At 42.0% G+C, this 21,831-nt stretch overlaps 1 protein-coding gene across 1 annotated transcript in view; it reads left to right on the top strand.

Moving 5' to 3' along the window:
- Positions 1-2,034: 2,034 nt before the first annotated feature.
- LOC311257112 (complexin-2) overlaps positions 2,035-21,831 on the top strand; it is a 62,433-nt gene continuing 42,636 nt past the window's right edge. The window contains exon 1 of the mRNA XM_084352578.1: positions 2,035-2,138. The gene's annotated coding sequence lies outside the window, so the exon portion shown is untranslated. The remainder of the gene's footprint in view (positions 2,139-21,831) is intronic.

Raw genomic sequence — 21,831 nt, 5'->3', positions numbered from 1 at the left:
TGGAGTGAGTATAGTTGAGACATGTGTACAGTTGAAACACCCTTAATATCTTGCCCATGCTGCAAGGCTGAGCTGCCATTTTTACTCAGCACATGCATATTAGCATCCTCTTTGGTGGTGGAAAATTTGAGGAATGTTAGCATCTCCAATCAAAAGATATCTGCAAAAGTCTTTTTACCGAGGTAAGAATTTGACTTTACCGTGTCCCTTCGACAATGAATAGCTTATTGTCCTTTTGTGACCATCAGACATAACTTAAATCATTGCAAACATTATTTTGTGACCTAAAATCTCACATACTTCATGCTATCCTAGCAAGTTAGCTCACTGCACAATCTAGAGAAATACACAAAGTGGTTAGCAGGGTACAGTTGAGACACAATGTCTGTACTGGTACTGGTAGAGTTCTATTACATCACATGCTGTTAAGTTGTGCAGCGTAACGATAACATGTTATAAGTCATAATAAGACCACAAACAAAGAAAATGAAATAAAATGTAATATTTGTGATACTTGAACAGTATTATATTAATGGACAATTTTTTAACCATGAAAGATAGAAGGATAATTTAGCATGTGGTATAATAGACAAGGTGGTAGAAGGGGTACAGTTGATGCAGCCTTAATGGGATGTGTAGCCCAGCCTACTTCAGAGTTAAGAAATAAAAAGGCATGCAGTGTGTGTGTGTGTGTGTGTGTGTTAGCTATGTTGTGTAGCCTGTATGGACTTTTTGTTTATGTTTGTATTCTTGTGCTATACCTATTGCAGGATGCCCCGCTTCAGAGCTAGGACCACAAATAGGGGAGTGCCAGCACAGGGCTTAGAGAGGGCCTCAGAAGTGGTGCAGGAAGGGAGGTCAATTAGGAGTGTAGCGAAGGAATTTTGCATTCCTGTTCCTTCACTTGCCCGATATGTCAGAAGGAAGAGAGCATTGGCTGAACGGGGTTCAAGCATGTTGCCCTCAGTAGGGTACAGGAGATCAGCCTGGTAGCCTATTTACAGTAACATCACTGTGAGGGGTGAATTAATGATGTTTTTGCGTGTTTAGTTCTGTGTTATTGCTTGTTTACAGTAATATTCCATTGTTTTTAATTTCAATAAAAGAGGAATGAATTTATATTGAAATATCTTGTCAAATTGTCATTTTTTTAAAAGTTTATTGCATTTCCAATTGATGTTCAGTCATTATTAATGGGTTTCAATGGGTGTCTCAACTGTACCATGGTACCGTCTCAACTGTACACCTATGGGGTATGGTTGAGACAGTACCATGGTAAAAATGCACCTCATGTTTATAACGTGATTGTGGAAAAAATAAACAAATAACAAATGATATTCATCAATAATAACTTAGTATACAAACTAATTAAACAGCATATGAAAAATCACTTATAGTGTATAGTTTTTGTGCAAAAAGTGTCTCAAACGTACTCGGTCTATTTGTTTTGGAAGCGAGTGGCAGACAGACCGCAGGATGGATGGTGATGAGGTAATGTCTTTATATGTGATTTTATATGCGATCGGACCGAGCGCAGGCATTAATAATAACCATATAAAGCCAGGGGTCTGTTCACTGACGGTCTCGTTTGTCATTTATAATCACCAGTGGAATCAGAGACTGTTTCATTAACACTTAAAGTTCCTTGTAGCCACTTTAAGTCGACATGCAGCACGAGAGAAAACACAGGTACAGATGTATGACACGTTTGAGAATAAAACCCTGGTAAGAGAAACAATCTAACCTCAGGCCCCTCAGAGGCTCAGACTGGCTCCAGTCCTGGCTTTAACATTTATGCATTAGATGAACTGACTTTATTATCATCCTGTGAAGAGTTCTCCGTGTGACCAGAACCTTTAGACCCGATGCTGGTTCTGCTTCGTCTCTGGTACCTGTTGTGTCTGTTTTCCTGTCGCCATATGCTTTCTGCTCTCTCTCCTGACTTAGAGGAGCAGAGTGGAGGCTGTGAGGTAATAGTGCGCAGGAGGGGGTGGTAGAGAGAGGGAGGGAGAGAGACACGAACAGAGCGAGGGAGAGAGAGAGAGAGGGAGAGAGAGAGACGGGATATAGGACGGGCATCAGGCGGAGGTTTGGCTGCAGACTGGTCGGGATCCGTGTCGCTGCTTCAGACGCATCAGGTCAGTGAAACCGAACGCGCCAGATCTGAGAGAAACGTGTCGGTGAGCGGCTGCAGGAGGCTCGCTCACCATCCACTGCTGTTTCTGTGCTTCTTGTAAATTGTGTTTTGTGCTGCAGCTCGCTGTGAAGCTGGAGATGGAGGAGTGGGAGGGTGCGCACAGGTTTTAGGCGTGAACTGCCGCTGGTTTGTTTGTGTGCGTGTGTGTGTGTGTGTGTGTGTGTGTGTGCTGATAAAAACACGCGCAGGCGACAGACGGGCTGCAGGTGTCCGTCAGCTTCACCTGGCGGGAGGCTTTCACGCAACATGCGGAAACGGCAGGAAAGACGCGCTTTGTGTGCCAAAAAAAATGTGTTTTTATGTTTGAGAGGATGAAACCTCTCCTCCTCCTCTCCTCTCCTCCTGCTCCTGTTCCCACCCAGGTGAAGGCGCACCATCTCGCCGCCTTCACCGCCATATCTCGCCTGTACTGTAGGTGGGAATGATGAGATAGATGGAGGAGGAAGAGGAGGAAGAGGAGGAGGAGGCTGCAGCTGGAGACCACTGATGAGGACGCTGAATGAGGAGGGCCTGGCCGGCTCCGGTCCTCCGCAGTGCCGTCACCAGCCCCGAGCAGCTCGGCTGGTGATGGATGGTGGAGAGACTGAATTATTTATAGCAGCCAGTGCATTGATTAGCTTTATATAATGCACCGACAGCCGGGTGTTTATGTGGAGACAGGGGCTGTCATCGTGGAGGGCGGTGTTTGTGTGTTTGGAAGGAAACGTGTGTGTCCTGTGCACACGCTTTTGTGTGTTTGAGAGGTGGTGTGTGTGTGTGAGTGTGATTGTGTGTGAGATACAAGCATCTTCTCGTAGCCAATCACATGCAGAGACTGAACCATAGTAACCTATAAAACAGCTTTTCTGCACATTTAAAGGAAAATCACCTAAAATCAGGTACTTTTTGTATGGAGTTTGGTGGAGCTGCATTTCTTCAATGTGGCATCATGTGCCGATATCTCCAGCAGCTTCAGAGAAGTTTAAATGTTCCAGCGCTTTTTTTTTAAACATTAAAGGATCATTTCATCATCATCATCATCATCGTCATCATCATCGTCATCATCATTTCCTCACCTTCAAGCTGATGGAACGTCAGGTTTCGAGGTTTCGTAGTCCACAAAACATTTCTGGAGCTTCACAGCAACAAAGGGTGCAAATAAAGTCTTTTCAAATCAATTTGGGAATGGAATACATCGGATGAGCTGTTTGGAGCTGTTTTTATATTTTTGGGTTGTTTTTTCAGGGTTTAGATCAAGTCTCCAGCTGCTTCAGTTGTCCGTCACGTTTAAGTGTCCGTCTCTTGTGATCAAAGAAGCAGAAGTTCTTATTAAAAAACACAATTTTGCAGACATATGACAGACCAATCTAAACTCATAACAGTGAGTAATCCCAAAATATAGTTTGACTATCAGGACAGTACCCAGAGACACATCACAGCATCAGTAACAACACTGTGGAAAAGATGGGAGCATCCAGGGCAGTGCTCTCTGTTGTTCCTCCAGGCTGTTAGAGGAGAGAGTCAGTGATCAGTGTGCTCAGGTTATAATATGAAGCACATGGAGGTGAATTCCTGTTGTTTTCTTCATGTTCGTTTGTTTGTTATCAAAAAGTTGTTTTGGATTTGGATCAAATGTAGAGTCAGAACACGAGCCAAGTAGCAAGTGTTTAGCTGTTGATGCAGATCCAAGCATTTCTAAACTAGTTTCCAACCCTGAGTTAAACAGCATGTTGGGACGACTACAGTCTCTTTTCTTTCATTCACTGTGACTCACAGCAGAAGCTTTGTGGTGGAGATTTCTCTGCAAGCAGTGTTTTCATGAAAAACAGCAGATTTCTCTCCTCAAGCCAAATTTTAAATCTGCAGATTAAGAGATGATGTTGAGGAACTGTGATGTGCTTCTGTCTCGTCTGGTCCCAGTGAAGACAGCGTTTGAGAAACAGAAGGAAGATTCAGCAGTCTTCTCCGAGCAAACTCTCACAGACCGTCGTCTCCATCGCTTTGAAATACACAAACAAAATGATTACATGAGAGAAGTCTGTTATTTAGAGGTGAGACAAGAAGAGACAGAAGTTACCTTCAACTCCAGCTCTCTAATTTTAAATGGGGATTAATAATTCAAGCACAATAAAGTCTGATTACTCATGATACAGCCTTTTAGTGTTGTGGTGATGAGGGTTAGGGTTACTCCCATCCCATCAGTCCAATCAGAATAACCGATAATTACCTGACTCTGCCTGAAATAACCAAAACCAGATTTTTATGCTTTTTCATGCACAGCTGAGTATAAGAAAGGCTAAGACGTAGAGAGTGAAAATGGAGAAAATTGGCTGCTCACAAAACAACTTTAATTTATATTTATCGTGCAACAATTTATTCTGCTGACTGGGCTGGAAATCTTCTAAATCATTTGAAATTTTGAGGCTCACGTCAGCTGGAGTGGCGAAATACGTGGGCTACTGGCCGCTTAACGAAGAACTATAAATCCAACTGTAACTATGAGATACAATAAATGTCGAACTAGAGCCCGACCGATAAAGGATTTTTAAGGCCGATACCGATACAAATATTTGGTGATTTAAAAATCCGATATTCCGATATATCAGCCGATATATATATATATATATAAAAATCCAGAAACGTGTAACAAAACATACAACAGATTTCCGTTACATTAGTTATTTGTAGTTATTTATGAGTCCTCACTGAAATAATATGATAATGCAGTTTAAAAATAAACTTGTTTGTTTTATTTGTTTTATCAAAATTACTTGCTAAGTCAGTTTCACTCTCGGCTTACACGTAACAGCAGCAAAACTGGACATGGTAGTCACAAATTTTGTCATGCTTATTTGAGTTAAGAGAACTGATGGGGATGTTCTTTTAATTGTCATTCAAGCAATGTATTTCTTGTGACAGTTGCCATGAACACACTCCACCGATGATCTCAGTCGTGGGTAACTGGTTCGCTCTGCCCGACTCTGGCTGGATCAGCTGGTTGTCGGGTTTGTGGCGTTCTAAACACGAGTGCCACCAACAGGGACGTTGTAGAGTGTCCTCTGGTGGAATAAATATGCAACGCCAACACTCATAACATGGTTGAAGGGTGTTTCGTCCGTTCTTATTTTATTTTTTAAATATTCATTTATCGGCCATTATAAATGCCGATACCGATAGTTTGGAAAATGCCTAATATCGGCCGATAATATCGGCCAGCCGATATATCGGTCGGGTTCTATGTCGAACTAATAAGGCTGGTAATATCTGATACACTGGCTTTTTACAAGAAAAGATGATCATTTCCCCTCATTAACATCATCAAGTTCTCTGTTGGCTGTGATCCAAAATATTATCTATAAATAGGCACTTTTTGCTTTTTCGCTTTGATAACAAATCCTCCGCCATCAGGACTTATCGGGGGTCAGCATATTTGATATTGGCAGAGCCTGGGATTGAACCATCGTCTTCCTCCTGAGCCACAGCCGCCCCGTAGATCAGTCACTGATTATATCTCCAAAGCTGCTGTGATCTCTCTATCTGCTTTTTATCCATTCCCCTCCCTGTAGCTTTGAATTTGTTAACTTTTGACCCTCTGGAAAGGTTTCCTGTGATTTGTTGAAGATCCGAACAGTCAGTCTTCATGTGGGCTCACATCCAGCAGGTCAGCCCTGAGAGTCAGAGAGCAGCAGCTGCCGGAGGCATGTACAGGTGTAATTTCTGTTGACCTTTAATCTAAACCTCTTAGTCACGGCCTTTTGCTTTTGTATAACTGCTGATTCCCTTTCTCATGACAACACACCAACGAATCACACTGCACTAGACCAGCAACCACAGCAGATTACAAGTATTGTTACTACACTGACTTCAGGCTCCGTAAGGGGTTTCCATTATCGATGCTGCATCATTTCTCTTTCTCAATAGAAAATGTGGCAGTTGGACAGATGAATAAAGCTCGAGCATCACTAGTTGGATCTCTGGCTTTGTGCTCCTGAGCTGTGAGAGCTTTGAGTGACAGCTGCACAGAAAAGATTCGCCCAGCATGTTGGCTTTCTCGGCCTGTCTGTCACCCCGCTGCTGCCATACACACACTTCTATACATGTGAGCTATCACTGCAATGATACACCATCAGCTCCATCATGCTCACTGTACAGTATGAGCTACAGTATATGCTGACAGGCGACCCCCCATAGTCATCACATTCAGTGTTGAAGGCAGACTGTTGAAATGCTCAGTAAATCCTGAGGTGTCCTTTTTACGTCTTTGTCAGTTACTGGAGCCAGAAATTCCCAATTTGGTGAAAGAGGGGAAAGAGGTGAGGCGGGATAAGAAAGTGGCAACTACTGTGGCTGAGTATAATAGGTTCAGACACCTGTCAATCAAATGAAATCAACCCCAAAATAGCCTTAAAGGCCCAGCAAGTGTTGGTTTTGACCATTGTTTTGACAAATACAGATGTATGGACATATGAATCAGTTTGAGAGCGATGGCAGGTTCCAATGTGAAGTTTTTGGTTGTGCGATCGCCCAATTTCTCCTCTTGATATCCTTGTTTAGTTTAATTAAACTTCTAACTATAATCTCCGGATTTTACAACCCAGCCGCCAGAACAAATGTTGGCAATGTCAGTTTCTGCAAACCATGGACATGTGGAAACTTTCTCTCAGCTCAGTTTACAATTTTATGTTCGTGACAGCGCTGTGTTTGCTGTCTGGTTAGGTTTAGGCACAGAAACAACCTGATTAGGGTCAGGAAGAGATTGGGTTTGGTCGCCACAAACAAAGATGATCCAGTGGTTTCATGATTACAAATGTTGAAAAGCCATCTCTGTGATTCCTCCTCTTTAAATCAGGTCCATCCTGACTTGATGCTGCATTATGCATGCTACCCTTTACTGTTTCTTATTAATGCTCCTTTTGACAGCTATTTATATTTTTGTGCTAATATTCCATCAGTTTCTACATTCTAGTCCAGGTATACAGGCTGAGGGATGTGCACACTTCTACAGCCTGGTCCAGATCTTTGAACAGCTTCCTATTACACCGGTTCAAATGTCGACACTACCCAATATAATGACGGATGTGTTGTGCAAACTTTTCTGCATCAATCTGCCCATTTTAAAGCTTAACAGAGAGCTACAGTAATCTTATTTATTGGCTCCAGGGTATCTGGATGTCTAAAAAAAACTACTATTTAGTTAGCCATCACAACAGTGTTTTGTCTGTGCGTTTCTGAGCCAGAACTGATGTCTGACGCAAAATATTTCCACTCTGAACACATCCACAATGATCTGAAGTTGAACATTTGCATGCTGATAATATGTGTGTACGTGCGTGCGTGCGTGTGTGTGAAGAGTATTTCGTCATGTTGAGCCCCACTACAGGAGCAACTGTACGTCAGAGGGAATTCATAAAAGATGTGTTATTAATAACCCACTGTGCACTGATATACCTTCAACTGAGTTATTTATCTCCAATGAATCTCACAGTCTTCACGCTGTGCGATCTCTCGCTCACTATACTCTGTCTCATACATTTATTTTAGCGACTTACTATAAAGGTTGAGACTGTAAAAAGATTGTCTGCCTGTGAGGACAGATTTACTGTTTTATTATTTATCGCCTTTCAGTCTGCGCATGACGATATGAAAAATTCAAAATCTCATTCATTATCCAGAAATGATGACAAGAGGACAGCCGGGAGGGGGAGTCGCTCAGGAAATGCAAAGTCTCATGGGAGAATGAGTCTTAGAATCAGAGATGACAGGCTTCCGAGCGTTTCTCTGCCAGTTTTTGGTTGATTAGTCTTCGATGATGAAGATCACTGAGGGTAACGAAGCTGTCAGGAAGCTTCACTGAGGATTCCTCTCAACTCACAGGCAGATGTAAAGGATCTGATTTGTCTCTCCCGGCAACATTATCTGCTCTCTGTGCCAGCAGTGTATTTAATAAAGTCGCCCAAAATCGCCCACAATTCTGTTTTCATAACAGCAGGTGAGGCGCGTGTGGAGGAAGCTCGTTAATTATGTAGCTGATCAACACCTTGTGCACCGCACAGCATTGCGACAACCAGGTGCACCTATAAGTACAGCATGTGTGATTGACAGTAGACAGGAGGGGAAGAGCGAGGGCAGGTTTCCACGAATTGATCATGGCGTCGTTCTCTTGGGTGGATAAAAATATAATAATATAACATGCTAAAATGGGTCCCTAAAGAAAAATCTACGTGTGGGAAAAACTACATAGTACTGTCAAAAACCAACTGTTTTAGGTTAAGAAAAGATCATATTTTGGCTTGCCTGGTTTATGTCCCAACGTCTCATTAAAAATACCTGCTGTTGTTGCCTCAACCAAATTTGTGAGAAGGGCCATTGAAAATGAAAACATTGGAGAAAACCCCCCTCCCAAAATCTGGCTTTTGTCCTCAGTGGGAAAGAGTTCAATCGGCATTCATTCCTGAGTCGACTGACTCTGCAGTGGTCACAGGTGTTTATCAGCTCCAACTCTAATTGGCTGCGATGGAAACATGACATCTGGGTGGAGATGTTCATTTTCAGCCCATTTCTGGTGCGATGCTTTGATGCACATTGAAGTTCGAGACATCAGTGTGCCAATACTTTCCAATCCCTCTAGACATCGCTCTGTCAGCGTTGTGTTTGAAACAGAGACTGAAGGTAGACGATATATAAAAGTAACCAATGTAACGCTGTCACTGGCCTCGTGCTGCTTTCTACTGTGAACTGTTTCCCAGTGCGTTTATGACGTTGAACGTGACACACAAGAGTAAAAAGCAGAAATGCAACCTCGTCTCCTGGCAATAAAAAGGAGTCCATCGTTTATTTATAGTGTGTTCACCCACTCAGGTCTGAGGGGTGAGTCATTAACAAAGTTTCACACTTCCTGGCTGCCATTTCAGCTCCACGGTCTTATGAACCTATCTCAGTTCCTCTAACAGTGACTTCACCACCATGTACTTCTGAAACCCACCTCATTGGTCCCCATTGTGACCTGGTCAGACAGACCCACCCTGACAGATCTAAAAACCATCACTGAGCCGGTGAATGGGTCCTGACTGCTGAGGCTGTTACTTAATCCAGCGGCGGTGTTGTCAGAGGGGGCTGATAGCGGCTGGATGGAGTGTTTAATCTTCTTGAAATGTTATGCAGATAAAGTGGTGTGAGCTTCACGCTGCGCTCTGAGGAGGCTCAGCCGCCACCATTGCCACCACTGCCTTATCTTCCTGCTGCAGCTCAGCTCGGCCCGGAGCGAGCCTGAACCACCAGGAGAGGAGCACATACACAACCTCGGTCACATGCGGGGGCGCAGTCACATGATCTGTCAACAAAATGAGTATACCTGTCCGTCAACACGGGGTTAGAAGTTCAGATCAGAGCTGACCTTCTGTCCTCTTGTTCTGAGTTTCAGGGAGTCGAGACCTTTTCAGCAGCCTGATAATCAGACTGAACGGCCATTTTGTTTCCTTTGAGTCATGATTCAGGGGTCTGCAGCCTGCTTATGTTTTCATGATGATTTAATTTGATTTTACATTCACATAGATGGGAAATGATCACTATCTGCCCAGCATCTATTCCATCTTGATGCTGAAAACTGAGGGAGTGCCTAAAAACAGAACATTTTGTGTTTCTTTTTCTTTTTGTCCCCAAGCGGTCCATTTTCACTCACTGGTTTTTTGATCAGTTGAGTTGTTGCAATGGTTTTAGGTAACATGTCAGAAAATAGTGAAAAATGTTCCTGACCAGAATGCAAACGTGACTGTCTCGTTGGTCATTATTTTTCTTTTAATCAGCTTATCGACGTATCGTTTCAGTCTTTTGTTCCCTGCTTCAAACTGCACTAGAAACATACAGATGTGGTTCCCACAGGAAGACAAGTCCCAAGACAAGTTGTTAGGGTCACCAGTTTCACCGAATCATTCTTGTTTTGCAGACATTCCGCTTTTCCGCCTTTTTTCTAGCCAATTACTGGATAATTTTACCTAAATAAAAAATGGGAATTGGCTTTATGCACAGTTGCACTACTTCCTGAACTTCAGCCAGCTCCTTTGTTTCCTGTCTGCCATTATTAGACAAACTGATTAATCCAGGTGTGCCTGACCTCAGTAGTCACAACAACAATAATCAGACACACCTGGAATAATCAGTTGCTTCCTCTAATATTACTTCTGTCCACCTGTCTGTCTGTCTCTTCCTGTCTGTCTCTTGCTGTCCTGCCTCACAGTGCAGCCGATGAAGCGTTTCAGCTCTGAACTGATGACTCATCCTAAAAACTGTCTGAGTCACCGACGCCTCTCCGGCTCGTTATGTCTCTCACCTGTGATAGATTTCACTTTTGTTTCCCATTAGATGACTCATCGTAAAATATTTGGACATTTATTGCTTTTTAATGACCACTCAGACGTTTAATGGACTTCTGAGAGCTAAATGCCAGAATAACGGGACATCACTTGACCTCCTCACTTCCTGCTCAAATAAATGTGAACACAGTGGTGCTGCTTTTGTTCACACACCGTTTGTTAACACTGAATCCTGTTCAGCTCAACAATTAAACAGTTCCCAAAAAATGAAAACTCTCCTCACCTTCATGCTGATGGAAAGTCAGGTGAAGTTGCAGAGTTGCAGCATTCATTCATCGTTTGCTTCTTAACCTCAGCTGAACTCAGGAACCTCTCCCTGGCCTCGTCCCCTCTTTAAGGCTGTCCTGTAGCTGATGCAAAGTGCCACGGTCCCCCCAGCAGAGAACCTTTGGCACACGTTGCCGTGGATCACCGTGTTAGCGTTTGCCAATCGGTGACGTTGTGGCTGACCTGGGGGAGAAGGCAGCTTGTGCAGCAGCAGGGAGGACACAGAGACAGAGGGTCTGTGTTGGGAAGTTTAGCTTGATTTCTCTATGTTGCTGTGGGGGTACAGGGTTACAGGATGAGGCTGGTGATATTCTTCATGTTTCTTACTGTTAAAGTCTGATATACAGTATCTTCTTCCTCTGTGCCTCAGAGCTCCATTGTTGTCTAAAAAGACATGAATGAGCCACACTGTTGCGCTAGGTGACATGAACCTTCATTACCATGAACACACACGGGACTCACGTGCTCTGAGTGCACATTTTTCCATTATTTGTGTATGTGACCTCATCTTTGTGCATGGAAGGTGATGTTCTGCCTTCTAAGACTGTTTTGGTAGTTTTATGAGAAGCTTTCCTGCTAGAAAACCTTTCGGAGAGCTCGGTCTTCAGGTGGTATAGTATAAAAATGCTCAATTAGTGGAGTGCTCGCATGATTAGTTGGCTGAGTTGATGATTTGGGCCAAGCTTAATGCTTAAGGCTTTTTACCAGACTAACCCTTGATTCCACCGGGCACATCTCTGTTACCTGGCATGTGTGCCCCTGTTTTGAAGCGGAGCACCATTCCTTCTTGATTTTTGTATTTCCACTAAATCATTAAATCACTTTAGCTATGTCAATTTTAAGTGTGTTTATTGTTAACGTTTCCGACTTCGTTGTGCTGTAGAGCACGAGTCTGCACTGGATGTTTTATTTTGAAAATTGACCCGATGCACTATGCCGTTCCGTTGTCTGGCTGTCGCAGCTCAGACTCTGCCGTGACGGTGGGGGTTAGTGAATTTATTGTTTTTTTAGGTATTTAAAAGAATATTTCTACTTTTCAGTCGCAGTTACTACAAGGTTAGATTAAGGTAACAAAAATACCCGCTTAGGTTTTAGAAAAGATCATGGTCTGGATTAAATAACAAATCAGCATCACTTTTGGTTTTACACTGGACAGGAGTAGTGATGATCACCAAAAATTTAAAAAACATCTCCGTTTGACGACAGAACTGACGAGACACCCAATGCAAACCAACGAGTATGTGCATCACACAATGCTCTGTGACGCAGGAAGTGAGGCAGAAAATAACATGTTTATAGGGAGTCCTGAACACACACACACACACACACACACACACACTGTAGTTTATTTTGACTCATACACCATCCTGCTGCACCAAATACTCACCAGAGCACCAAATGTGGATTAATTCAACACATTGTTGGTTTGGACCTTTTCCTGTGATTTTCTTTTACAATCATAATAGTAATATAGAATAATATACAATAAATACATAGAATAATCCCAACGGTATCCGTTTAAGAGCATCTATAAAAAACAAACCTTGACCTCCAGTTGCAGAGACGTAGACGTGTACTCCAGGACTGGGCTGTACCTGCTATTTATAAAGAAACTGCTCAGCTTGTGCGTACAGTGCTTCCTCAGGTCTGAGTAACTACTAGTTTCAAACCAGTGATTTACTAAGTTGGGTCGCTCCGTCAGAACCTGTGAAAGGTCTAAGCTAGTAAAGATGTTGGTGCGTGAATCAGTTGCTAGGAAACATCTGTAGTGCCGTCCAATCAGAAGCATAAAACAGTGTGTGGAGTGATATTAAACGTAACTGCCCATCCTTGTAAATAAGGGTATTACTATGTAGGTAGTACTATCTCTACAACAGAGGGTTTAGTGGACATATGTGATTATGCTAACCCAGCGAAGATTATGAAGGCATTAAATCAATTCAATTGTTCATAATTAATTAGTCTTTATTAAATAGCATGTTTATAAAGTCTTGGGTTGGTAAGTTTTATTATTTGATTTAAATTATGGCTGGCAATCTCTCAAAATTTTGATTTCTATGTGTGATTTTTCTAACTGTGTGACTACTTTTAAAACGTATATACTGTATATATATATATATATATATATATATATATATATATATATATATATTGCGTATATGTAATGATCTATAATTAAAATAAACAGATTTACTTCTGTTATCTTTGCTCGCGATCACCATCCAGTTGGTTCAACTAAAAGAAACACAAAGCCTGATCCCACAAAATTGTTACAGGTGATAATTTGTTGAAAATTGGGTTTTAAATCTTATTATTGATATTTATTCTTTATTGAGACATTATATTTCAAGATCATAGTGCTTCTAAGAATCAGTGAATCTCCCCCACCCCTAGTTAAGATAATTCATGGTTGTGTGTCTGTTTGTTGTTTATTGGTTTGTCAGCAGGATTACACAAACACTACTGAACAAATTTCCAGGAAACTTGGATGGAGGATGGGTCTGGGCCCAGAATGGGTCCCATTACATTTTGGTGCCTATGTCTTTAACAATTCACCTTGGTGGAGGTATACGCTCTACTGAGTGCCATTCAAGCTGCTTCCTTTTTAAAATGAAAATATAGCCTACAATGTAAAAAAAGTTAGTTTTCAACATAATTGTGACATTAAACCGGCTTAAAAAAGAATAATAAGTGCAATTCAAAGTTACCTATGGTGGACAGAGACAGCTGAGGGTTGAGGCGCAACGATATGTCCATAGTTTTTAGTCTCCAGGTCTCCTCGGTCAAAGCTCCGTCTCTGAGCTTTGACCTTAGCTTCACTGAGCCCCTCTCGTCACCCTTCAGAAAACACACAGATTTATTGCTCAATCAGCCATGTAATGAATCCCACCATCCAGAATCCCCAGCTAATTAACGGCACAGCAGGTTCCTCCGCCAAGTTCAATAACTTATGGCCGGCCCACACAGTGGCCGCCTTGAAGCAGAGCCAATTCACTTAAATCAAACTAAACACCTTTAATGTATTCAGAAGAAAGAGACTTCCAGCTGGATTTGTGTGCTGAGTATTTCCATTCAGAGTTTTAAATTGTCGACACTTTGAGGCTGCGGCTCTTTTTGCATGTTGCGCGGAGACACGAGTCGTCGTGTGTTCGGGCGTTACGCTGGTTTGGCGAGCTGCCAGTGAAGCGTGGCCTCTGATGTCCTGTTTAACACGCGGCTGTCGCTGCATTTATCACGGAGCTCCTCACGCTGTCAGTCAGTGACAGGAAATGGAGCAAACCTTGGCCCTGAAACACTGTTTAGCACAATGTTGGCATTGCGACAGCAGTGTCTCATTTCACTGTGTGAGGCCGAAAACAGAAGCAGGTCATGAATTAGTATTAGATAGAAGCTATATATGGACCAGACAATGGAAGAGTCCCCATTTTTACTGAATTCTTTGCACTACTGCTGCCATGTGTTGGAGGGTCTTTAAAGTCTGTCTTACAACTATACTGACATGCCCATGTGCACATTGAAAGTGTGAAAGGTCGCTGTAGTTTTTCCTCTACTCCAAAGACCAGGGGTGCTCAAACTTTCCTATTGTATAACATTTTTCGGGGGGCAACCGCCATTCCGACATGTCGCCATTCCGACATGAGGCCCTAATTGTCGGAATGGCAACACTTAAACCTTTAATTAAACGTCTCACCATTCCGACAAATTTTTCCTCCTAAGGTCAGAATGGCGGTATTTTTTTCGTTTTTTAAACGTGTTGCCATTCCAACACATCTTTTAAAAGGGTTAAGGTTAGGGTTAGGGTTACGGGTTGCGGGTTAGTATTAGCCTTGTCGGAATGCCGGGACGAAACTTTGTTGGAATGGCGGAACGTTCGCATGTCGGAATAGCGGTACGTCGGAATGGTGACATGTCGGAATGGCGGTATGTCGCAATTTTGGGATGTCGGCATTTTGGGATGTCGTAATGCTAGCATGTAACCACATTTTTCTGCTCAGCATCTCATTAAATATTAGGCTCTCTAAGTACCACCATTATGACCAACGTTAAAATATCGTAGTGCAGGCCTTCTGTATTCTGCTCACTGTTTTGTGCTGTTTGCTAACTTTAGCAGCTGCTGTTCAACAGTGCTGCTTGAAATATTGTCCTCCTGCTCCGCAATTCTCTTTCTGATAGTTCCCATTTGGAGCCACATTTGTAATGTTTTTGAATTTCTCATTTTACCTCAATTTACTATCTTACGATTTGAGTTTAGCTCGTATTTAATCATGGATGATGTGTGCAAACAGAACGCGCAAGAACGTGACAACGTAGAAGGCTTAGAGACATTTCAGTTTAAAATTCAGCCGTTTATATGTTTTTAAATCAACTTATTTTATTTTTAGAAAGCATTTTTGGGATTCCCCAGCATACCACTACAGGTCCAACAGTTTGAGAAGAGTGGTTTTAACGAAACAGGACATTTCCAACCGTGTTCGGGGCAACAAAAACATATTTTTTTGTCACTGTATGTATGGATGACTTGTATTCATACATGTGTGCTTAATTTTCCAACACATTGTCTGACTCTCCTGATCCTACTATAAACTAAGCAGGTATAAAAAACTCACTGCTGCCTTGATGCAAATACAGAAATTCATAAACTACTGCAGAATCAGATCCACCACATATTCTCAGTATTTTCTGCAGTGTACAATAAGCTTCACAACTGGCCAATATCCTCTTTTTGGATAAAGTTGTTGTATGTGGGCCCTTCTCAGTATTTTTAACCTCTCAGTAAGCGACCCACTGTGTGCTCCACAGCTCTGTGTTTAATACTAATCACCCATTGTTCCTGCTGTCACATCCACTTTGTCCACGAGAAAGAAGAGCTATATTGAGCGTAACTTGATTATATAGTCGCCCCACCCACAGAAAACCCCACTGCTTCTCCACCCTGACTCCCAAACACCCCAACACAGTTAGATCTTCAGTATTCAGATAATGCTCCCATCTCACATGTTGTAGTTATATTGGCTTCAGCTCCGGTTAAACATTACAAGCAATTACGATATAGAGAAGGTCAAAGTTAGAATCATATTCTGAAAGAAGAAATCTGACTCTCTACTCAAGCAATTAATTAATTAGCTTCTTAGACAAGAATAAATCAATAATAATTTTGATAATTGCTTAATTAAATAATTTACCAAGCCTAAATGCCAAATATTCCAGCTTACTTGCTCTCTTTTCTCTGGTTTATTTCATTGTAAATTGAATATTTGAAGGTATTGAACTGTTGGTCCTTATAACTGTTTTCTGATTAAATGATTATCATTCTATCATGTCTATAGACATGCTAAGGGCTCTGTGATGCTACTGTGCATGCTCGTCTTGCTTACATGCAATCAGTGTCAATGCTTACATGCTAAAGTTTGACAGGTATAATGTTTATAATGTTCATCATCTTACAGTAGCGTGTTAGCATGTTAGCAACTAACTCAACTCTTTGGTATAACAGTTGGCTCCGCTGTCGCAAAGACAGCATTAGCAACGTGGCTACAGCTAGCAGCCTGGCTACTGTCCAAAGCAAAAAACAACCGTCAGAATCCCAATTTGACCTAGAAACCGTGATCTCGAAGTTGTGAACGGGCCAAGAATGCCAGTTTTTAAGCATCTCAAGTCCCGGTGGTAAGAGGAAACACATATCAATGGGGAACACCATAGCGCTCTCCATCCAGTGAATGTCCGTCCGTTCACTCTTGTTTTACCTCGGTTTATATCACTCTCCCTCTTCACCCTCTCTGCTTCCTCCATCAGCGGGCTTCTTTTTTTTAAGTTTCCACAGTTATTCCAGTTGTGGGGGGAAAACAATGCCTCCACAGTGGCAGACTGAATAACATAGTGAAAGTGAGCTTTATAGGGAACTAATCTATATGTGGATGTTGTCATTTTTCTACAGCCATTACACTGTACAAAAAAGAGGATCCCTGAAGTTATTACATACAACATCCACCTCATAATGGTGCCACAGGAGAAGAAAGGGGATCACCAAAGTCAGTAGGATTCATCCTGCGTTTAACGTGATCGTCTTTACTGAATTTCATTGCAATCCATCCAGGAATTGTTCAGGTATTTCAGATGGATAAGACGGCAGTAAACACAATCAATAGCTGCAGCTGACAATGAGAGGTGACAATGTGACCTCGCTCTCTCCTCTTTTGTCCGAGCTGTTTTGTTTGTTTGCAGTTTTTTTTTTTTTTTTCTTAGTTTTTTTTTTCTCTCCATCTCCCAGCAACATTCATCACTGTACTCGAGCAGTTGGCAGGCGTAGCAAACCTCCCGCCCACACAGCATCGCCGCCCACCCTCACAGCATGCTGCTGGCCACTTACCACAGCCCTCTTAACCCTGATGGAGTGAAGGGGAGGCTCAGCGAGTGTGTATCGACAGAAAATAAAATAGCTGAAGGAAGAGACAAACAGCATTTTATATTCACCAATTTACATAGCAGTGAATGTTACTACTCCATGTCTCTGGCTCACTATGCTGTTTTAAATATGAGACTCCTGATCTCAAAACAGGGTCATTTCTGTATGCGTGAAAGCTGGATGATATTTTTGATATGTTTGTTTTTTACACTGCTGACATTGATTGTTTGTTTCGGCACTGCTGTGACTAAAGACAGGTGCGGGCACTGATGATTGAAGGTATAAAACAACACATCTCGTACGCGTCATCACAAGCTGGCAGCAGGAGGGAACCCGAAACAAGGCAGCAAGACGGAGAGCAGCCATGTTTTGTTCTTGGACCGCCGCTTTAATCTGTTCTGTTTTTTTTACTCACAAGGTTTTATTGCAGAGTTTTGTTTGTTCCAGTTGGAATATACAGAACGATTAAAGCTGGACAGACAAAGAAAGTAGCAACACTTATTTTTATTTTATGTAAAATTAAACTATTTAAACTGACAACCAAACAGGTGATACATCAGGAATTTGTTGCGTAGGAAGTTTAAGGTACCGCCTTGCATCCAGTGTGAGGAAAAACATTTAATTAGTAGGAGCAAGCCAATTTATTTGACAATGATTTAGCATTCATCCTTTCTTTTAATGTTCTGTCTATTATTTGGCAGTTTTCTTGAACATTACAAATGACCCCAGGACATGTGCCGAATAGTTTTTGGACGATGTTAACTGTGTGGCTCTACGGGTGCTAACAGACTGCTGTGGGGGTTGATGTGTTTTTGTAGGCTTACCTGGAGGTTAGCATAGGTTGAGTTTATGAGACTGACATATTTTGTTCAGCAAGATAATCTTCACAGATGAACACCACCATTATGATTTTTGAAGCGTAAATGCAATCGCTAGAAGTATAAAGCTAACATGTGGTCACATGACTTAGACGTCACCATGTATAAGCTTCCTGCTACACTCAACTTTACATATTTTACAATAAGTTTATTATCTACAAGTTGAATAACAGCTAAAGTTGGCCTGTAAAGACACGCAAATGCTTTAAAATTCAAATTTTCAATTTATTATTTATTTTATGTTTTTTATGTCGTAGAACAAACCAGGACACTCTCTAAAGCTTGTGTTAGGCACAGACCATTCAAAAATCCCACTGACTTCAAGACGAGGGAAAAGGAAGTGCAGAAATGCTAACTTACGTTCAGGGTTTAGGACTCGGATGTGAGTCTCTCTGACGGTGGGTCGGTCCACTACGTTGATCCAAACATCTCAACAACTAACAGTTGTATTGCCATGAAATTTGGTTCAGACATTCATGGTCCCCACAGGATGAATCCCCCTGACTTTGGTGACCACCTGACTTATTTACAATTGTGATTCAGAGTAAAATGTCTCGACAACCATTTTACGGATTACCCTCCAATTTGGGTCAGATGTTCATAGTCTTGGTCTTCATAAATAGATGAAGGGGTAGGTAGATATGTAAAGTGATGAATGATTGATGAATAAAACTGTTGGTTGGAGAAATGTGCAGAAAATCTGTGAACTAGATTGATGAGCTGGTCGATGGATAAATGTGGATGATAGATGGAGGGATCGGATGATTAAGTTTGCTAACAAAACAGCTGCGAAAGAATAAATAGGAGGAGTGGATGATAGATGAAATGATTAGGTGAATAACTGACCGACATGATAGAAGCAAAATAAATACATGGATGATTGATCGATGGTGGACGGATTAGTGGAATATTAATCTTTATCATGTCTGAACTGTGTGGACTGAAGGGGTCATGATCTCGTCGGTGCTGCAGGAACCCAACATGTCTGTTTTGACTCCGTGAAGTTCTTTTAACCCAGATCTGTCCACCTGAGGACAAACCACTCAGCTCTCCATGCATTATGTAGTGTTTGTGTCTCTGAGGACTTCTGTCCTCTACAAACAGACGCAAACACTGAGCTACACAGCTTGGCATTACTAATTCAGTGTTTCGTCTTGTTTCTCCTTCAGTCGGTGTACACGTTTATCCAAAAGCACTGTACAACATGAAACGGTGTAGAGGTTAGAGTTGATTTGTATTTTATGGTGAAAAAACAATCATTTTCATTTCCACTTTGGGAAAAAAACAAACGGGCATTGTGACTCTTAACATTTGTATAAAACCAAACAAAACTGATTCTCAAAGGTGGAAATTGGCAGAAGAAGAGGTCGTAGTTGTTTTTTTGTCCTCAAGCAGTCCAGCCTCCACAGCTGCCTCTTTGTCTCCTGTGCTAAGTTCTGTATTTATTACTGCATCTGTTTGCTTTGTCTGAATTTTTATTGTCCTGCTTACCGTGTTCTGTTCACTGCTGTAGATTTCATATTCAGATATTGTTTTTTTTTTTGTTTAAACCTAATTTTCTTGCTCATTTATGCCCGACGTTAGATACGCATGCGGATAAGGACGGTGCCTTCTGTCACGCATGTTTTTTGAAAGCTTTATTAAATTTTTTATTTACTTAACTACGTTAGTAAGTTAAAATAACTTACAGTTGACTTTTGGTTTGACAAATAGCGATCTCCTGGATGAAAGTCCTGTGCTTTCGTCCTCATGCAGACTTTGTTGTGCTTTAAAACATTTTTTATATACTATTACACCTGACTTCCTCCTTTGCTTCAGTGATAATTACCGCTAGAGGTCATCGCCTAACAGGAAACATAAATATGTGTTGTGATAAGCTCCTCTCTCAGTGATGATCTATAGGACGGGCTGATTTTACACCACTTGGATGAAAAAATTGCATTATTTATTGACACTTTTGTATCACAAATAGATTAAAATTGATACTTTGTGGATGTGAGCAAGTAAAGATTTATAAAATGTATTTACAAACTCACATCCAGGTGACATGACAGGTTACATTTCTACACAAGTGCTGTATTTAATGAGCCACACAGATTACAGAACGATAGCGCCAACAATCGCAGATGTTACATTCTGCACAGAGAACAAGAGGCAGGAAAGGTCTTCACTTATTGAAGATACCGTCACGGTTTCCACAGCACTGTATCATTGTTTGTCTGATGATACTAAAGCTGAATTAATAGACATTTTTTCAAACCAAAACTATGAGCTAAAAGAGGCTGAAAAGCTCAGCAGAGCTGCACATTTGGAGTTGATTTTCTGTGGGTTTCTTACTGAACACAGCCCCTTGAAATTACAGTCTCCTGAGTCCATGTTAACATGTGATATTGACAAGGGTAGCTTTCAGAGCGCCAACTTTACTAGTACTTCAGCCATGACACATAAATCAGTTTTCCATTCGTTGAACATTACAGCCAGAACTCCACCGTCCTCCAGCAGCAATCTGTGCAGCCGAGAACAGATGTTTGGCCTCCGGGGTTTTTTTACACGCTGACCAGGAGGGTGGAGGTGCTTTTAGCAGCTGTTAGCTGGTGACTTGTGGCTACAGCTAGAATGAGCACCTGCAGGGCTGTCACACTGTCAAAATGCCCTCGAACGGGTCACCAGACCGTAGAGTGAAGCAGGAAATACACATCGACTGCTCGTCATGTCATGAGATACATCTCTAGCGCAGCCTGGTCCGTGATTATACGCTTCTAAGTTTTGATGATGAAGTCGATGGCAGAAGGGAAATGTCTAGTGCAGTAGAATAAAGAGCAAGTAAAGTCTGATTCGGGGTGGTTGGATGGGTCATACACTGGACTTGCCCTCTGGACAGGTTCCCTCTGGTTCACGACCCGTTTGTGAAGTCAAGAGTGTTTTTTATTTAAGTTATGGTACGTAAGTAAGGTAATGGGTGTAAATGACGTGACTTACACGATGTGAGATGTGATGTGACATCACTTAGCTTTTTCCACATTTGAAAAGAATGTGTCAGTGTTACATGACATCTGTTGTTCCATGTCAGATTTAGCTTTATTTTACATCATTTCCACGTGAAGCAGATTTTTATTTGGTCGCAGCAGAACATGTCTCTGGATGATGCTCATCTTCTCTCTTTTTACTTGTGTCACCTCCTGCCGCTGACCCATTTCACTTCCTTTATTCGCCACCCTTTCTCTCCCTCCATCACCCTCTCAACTTCTTTGTCTCTTCTCCACCTTCATCATCTCCTTTGTGTCCTCCACCTGAAGCCTCATCAGTTCTTTTCTTCCTTCCTTTGTCACTCGCTCTCAATCAATCTGTCATTGTTTCCCTCGCCCTTTTGCTCACAACTTCTCTTTTCCTCCAACACCTTCGTAGCCTTCCTCCACCCTCTTCTCCTCTCTACATTCACTGTAGCCCTCAGTGTTTTTGCCCTTCATCTTTCTCTACCCAATCATCTTCCTCTTCTCCCCCTCCATCCTTTCTTCCTACCTTCCCCCCTTCCCGCTCCCTTCCTCTGTCCTCATTTCTCTTCGTTATCCTTCCTCTCTCCCTCTTTATATCCACCCCCTCCCATCCTTTCATTCTTTTCCTCTTTCTCCTCCTTCAGCCACCCAACCGCAAGACAAATGGACGAATGTCTTGTTGGTGATATATAGCCTTCTTCCTCCCCCTCCGTCCTCCACAGCCTGAGGGGAGGAGGAGGAGGAG

This window comes from Pagrus pagrus (genome assembly GCF_965226575.1).
Source record: "Pagrus pagrus genome assembly, chromosome: 5".
NCBI classification, from domain to species: domain Eukaryota; kingdom Metazoa; phylum Chordata; class Actinopteri; order Spariformes; family Sparidae; genus Pagrus; species Pagrus pagrus.
The sequence above is the reverse complement of the archived record's forward strand: the minus strand, read 5'-3'. Positions and strand labels throughout refer to the sequence as shown.